Here is a 5,412-nt window from a genome sequence, read left to right on the forward strand (position 1 = left end):
AAGCCACACCTCAGTCTTTGATCTTGTTAAAGAGAAGACTGCAATAGTGCTTGGAGTACCAGGCAGATGACTTTGGCTGCGTAGCTTCATGAAGTTCTCCCAGCTCTCTGATATGAGGCCCGGCGGTTAGTTTTGGGCTGGTGACAAGAAAGAACCAAGTTACTTAGAATAATAGTGTGAGAGGGAAGCTGAGCTTTAGGGACAAGAATTCAGCAAAGTGGGGAAAACTCGAGGCCTCTGGAGGACAGAGCCACTGAAAATTTTACTTAGCAGGAATGACCCAAGGACTTCTAAGTTCGGGATTAATTAATACTGGTTTTAAGTTGTTTGCCTCGATGTACTGTCCCTCCCCGCCTTGGACCAGTGGTGCTTCAGGGTGTGAAGGAATCTGGCATTTCCTAATAGGGTATAACACTGAGGAGGTGGACAGCACATGTGCAGAGTAATGAGAGTGGTGACAAAACAGACACATAGATCGATGGAACAGAATAGAGCCCAGAAGTAAACCCACACATAGTCGGTCAATTACTTTACAGCCAAGGAGGCAAGAATATGCACCGGGGAAAGCATGGCCTGCAATAGATGGTGTTGGGAAGACGGGACAGCGACATGCAAGGGAATGAAACTGGACCACTTTCTTGTACCATACACAAAAATAAACTCAAAATGGATTAAAGACTTAAATATCCGACCTGATTAAGGAGGGCACGTATTGCATGGAGCACGGGGTGTTATACGCGAGTAATGAATCATGGAACTTTACATCAAAAACTTGGGACGTACTGTATGGTGACTAATATAATAAAAAATTATTATTAAAAAAAACACCCTGAAACCAAAACTCCTAGAAGAAAATAGAGTCAGTAAACTCTTTGACAACATTAGTCTAGCAATATTTTTTGGGTCTGGCTCCTTAGGCTAGGACAACAAAAACAAAAATGAACAAATGGGTCTATGTCAAACTAAAAAGCTTTTGCACAGAGAAGGAAATCATCAGCAAAACAAAGCAGCAACCTACTGAATGGGAGAAGATATTTACAAACAATATGTCCAATAAGGGTTTAACATCCAAAATCTGTAAAGAACTCATACAACTTAATATAAAAAAATCTGATTAAAAATGGGCAGAGGATCTGAACAGATATTTTTCTAAAGACATGCTGATGGCCGACAGGCACATGAATAATTGCTCAATGTCGCTACGTATTCAGGAAATGCAAATCAAAACCGCAATGAGATATTGCCTCACACCTGTCAGGATGGCTAGTACCAAAAAGACAAGATATAACAAATATTTGCGAGAATGAGGAGAAAAGGGAACTCTCGTGAACTGTTGGTGGGAATGTAAATTGGTACAGAAAAATTATGGAGGTTTCTCAAAAAATTAAAAATAAAACTACTATACAATCTGGCAAATCTACTTCCAGATATTTTACCTGAAGAAAATGAAAACACTCATTCAAAAAAACATACGCACCCCTACCTTTATTGCAGCATTATTCACAATTAGCCAAGATATGGAAGTGACCTAAATGTCTCTCGGTAGAGGAATGGATAAAGAACATATGGTATATTACAATGGAATTTTACTCAGCCATTAAAAGAGTGAAATCTTGCCATTTGTGACAACATGGATGGACCTAGGGGGTATTATGCTAAGTGAAGTAAGTCAGACAGACGAAGGCAAATACTGTATCGTTTCACTTACATGTAGAATTTAAAAAATAAACAAAAAACAGACTCACAGATGCGAGGAATGAACTGATGGTTGCCAGAGGGGAGGAGGTAGGGAGATGGATGAAATAGGTGAAGGGGCTTAAATGTACAATCTTCCAGTTATAATATAAATAAGACACGGGGATGGAACGTACAGCATAGGGAACCTTGTCAATAATATTGTACACCTTTGTATGGTGACAGATTTCGTAGCATATATAAACATCGAATCACTATGTTGTACACCTGAAATGAATACAATATTGTATAATCAGTCATTCTTCAATTTAAAAAAAGTGGTAATGAAGAATTCAGTTGAGTGAGAAACTTTGATTCAGAAATGACCTGAAGAAATGTAAACCCATAAGAATCATGAGAGATATTTCAGGGCTGCTAGGACTTCACCCCACCCATAAGTAGGATAGGAATTTGAACCATTTTTATTTAAAAATTAGAGTGGAACAGATGAGCCAATAACACTGAAGAACTTGAGAAATCACAGAGGGTTGACATCTGCTCAAAGGACCCCCCATGTGATACTTCAGCGTCCTCACCTTGGCACGAGCCCCTGCACTTCCCCTGCAAGGGCAATATTCACAATGGCAAGAGGAGGGACATTTCCAACTTCTTGTGGTAGGAACAACCGTTGCTTTGTAAGAATGTCAGCTGAAAACAAAACATAGGTGCAAGACCAAGGATGCCCTTTTACTGCCTAAAGGCTACCATTGGACGTGCTGCTGTCCGCAGAAGATTAGGAGCACCTCACAAATTCAGAATCCATTGTTCAGTTTCTGCAGACCCATCAATCATCATCCAAGTTGGACACCATTGGATTGGTGAGAAGCCCCTCAGGGAGCAGTGGAAAGGAGGGCCTGTAACTTAAACCTGAAAGTCCATGCAGGACATCTTAAAACTTTCCCTACGCTTTCACCTCAAGTAATGGACAATGCCAATATGAATCTATTGCTCCCCTCTGACATGGTGGGTCAAACTCTGTCTTAACAAGGCCTGTTTTAACAATACCCCCATACTATATCGGACTCCTCTTTCATAAGATTCTCATGACTGTATTTTCTGAGCAGGGATCCTGCATGATCCCATGTTTAAAAAAAAAAAAACTCAGATCCAGATAGCAAAATCACAGAACCACTCTCTGAATAATCGCAAACATGGACAAAGTGGACTCAGCAGTATACTCCATCATGGCAGAAACTTTGGGGCGCGTCTGGTTCAGCATTGTCTCCCAGGATCTAGCACAGTGCCTGGCAAATAGCAGGCCCTCCGTGAGTCGGTCTCTTTACTGTTTCTAAATGTCAGGCTTCATTTGTGTGGTCTGGTCTCCAGTCTTCAAGCACCACACTTTAATCCATCCAGGCAGCTGGCCGCCTCTGTCTCCCTGAAGACTTCCAGGACAAGAGGCTAGACAGCCTCCCCAGGCTGCTGAGTCACCTTCCTATCAGGAAATTGTTTCTGCCTTAGCTAAATAGGTAAGCAATTTTCTTTCTATTTCAGACAGAGAACCTAAGTTTAAAAAAAGATTAAGTGAACAGCTCAAGGTTATACGCAAACTCTGGCCCAGTTAGGAATAGAGCCCAAGTGGTTCCTAACGTTGAATCCTATAGTTTCAATCCTGTTTCTTTTGCCACAGAACCTATCTTTATAATTTATAGATATTGTTCCCAAATTGCTCACTGGAAATTTTGCCTAAATGTTGAGGGTAAAATGGCTTCATGTATCCAACAGAGAGAGAATATATATAAGAAGAAATTTTTCCCACGTGAGGAATGAATCACCGTAAAGAACATTTGTTCAGTTGTTTCATTATAAAATAAGAGCCTTCCTCCCGGCTGCCACAAAATTCAAATGCTCCATTTTGTTACTAAACAATCCTTTTAACACCAAGCCAAAAATAAGTCACAATGTTAATGCAAACATCTTGTGAGCCAAATAAAAGAACATGTGCCAAATTTATCAGAGTTAGAGGGAAATGGTGTTGGATCTGTCTGCCTCTGAGAAACTTTATTAGATCACCAGTCAATAGGGTACCAGCATCTGCTGATGCCGAGTGAAAGACATGAGTAATAACAGACAGCTTTAGAAAATACATTTTTTCTTCCATAGTTAGCAATGCATGACTCACTAGAACTCTCCAGACACTATACTGCATGAATGACTCAAAATTCTACCAAGGACAGAGCACAATCAGTTCTCTCTTCCTACACTAGGATTTCTTGTCTCAATTATCACTCATTTGTTAGCTTACTTCAAAGGCAGAGAGGCTTGGTTCACTCTCTTTCCTTTTTTTAAAAACAGTGGTACATATAAAAATAAATATTGAAGTGCTGCAGGAAAACAGAGACTAAACATCATAATGAATCCCGAAAGCAAACTTCAACTGGCCTAACTCCCACCATTTGCAAGGCCACACTGGGAAATGACCACCGTTAATTTCCTTCTTGAACATTGACCAATGACTAGAGATTATTGCAATATGAGAAGGGCTTTATGGTTATAGGCCAATGACCTGCCCATCCAAACCTTCAGTAGCCGATAGTAGTATCAAAGATATTTTGAGAAATAGTTTAGTAGTTAGTCTCCGTGGCAGAGGTCTTGATTTCCCTCAAACAACTATTCTCTTTGGCTCTTTCCTTTCCATTCAATCTGGCATTCCAACTCCAGATTGATTTTCCTAAAAGTTTTTTCAGATTATGACAATAGCTTAGCATGATGACAAAGACCACAGGTCTTGGAATTAGACCATTTGACTTCAAATCCTGGATTCATCAATTAATTTTTAACCTTCTTATGCCTCAGTTTCTCATCTGTGACATGGAGTTCATAAGATACTTGCATAACTTTTATTTTAACTTTGTGTTATAAATGAGTATATAAGTATATATATAAAAAATTGTAATAAAAAATAAATAGGTATATAAGAGCAGCACATATACTAAAATTGGAATAATAAGAGAAGATTAGCATGGCCCCTGCACAAGGATGACATGCAAATTCGTGAAGCATTCCATATTAAAAAAAAAAAAAGAATGAGTATGTAAGAAAATAGAGCATTCACGGCAAAGAGCATAGGCTCTAGAATCAGACCTGGAATCAAAATCCTGATTCTGCTATTGAACTGTCTACAAATTATACTAGTTATCCAACACCATGTAACAAATCACCCCAAACCTTTCTGGATTATGACAGCAATAATCATTTTTTTATCTTCCACAGTTTCTGTAGGTCAGAAATTTGGGAGTTATTCTGGCTACGTCTCTGATGAGGCTGCAGTCAGATGTTGGCTAGTGTTGCAGTTGGCTCAAGACTAACCTTGGGCGGGGAGATCTACCTCCGAGACAGCTCACTCACATAACAAGCTGGTGCAGGCTATTGGCAGGAATATTCCATTTTCTTCCATGTGGGCTCCATAAGCTCCTTGAGTGTCCTGATGACATCGCAACTGGCTTACTCCAGAATGAGTGATCCGAAAGGGCAACACAGAGGCTGCAAAGCTTTTATGACCTTGCCTTGGGAGTTATATGCCATCACCTCTGCTGTATTCCACTGGTCACACTGCTCAGCCCTGACTCAATATGAGAGGGGACTGCACAAGGGCACAAACATCAGGAGGTAAGGATTGCTGGCACTTATCTTGGAAAATAACTACTGCAAAGAACTCTGACGAGGCTTTTTAAGCCT

The 5,412-nt window shown here is 40.0% G+C and overlaps 1 non-coding gene across 1 annotated transcript; it reads left to right on the plus strand.

Moving 5' to 3' along the window:
- The first annotated feature begins 4,644 nt into the window (after positions 1-4,644).
- On the plus strand, positions 4,645-4,748 carry LOC113251577 (U6 spliceosomal RNA). Its single transcript, XR_003314550.1, has one exon. It is a non-coding gene; the product is annotated as a U6 spliceosomal RNA (small nuclear RNA).
- Positions 4,749-5,412: the final 664 nt, after the last annotated feature.

Source organism: Ursus arctos, unplaced genomic scaffold, assembly GCF_023065955.2.
Source record: "Ursus arctos isolate Adak ecotype North America unplaced genomic scaffold, UrsArc2.0 scaffold_10, whole genome shotgun sequence".
Classification (NCBI taxonomy): domain Eukaryota; kingdom Metazoa; phylum Chordata; class Mammalia; order Carnivora; family Ursidae; genus Ursus; species Ursus arctos.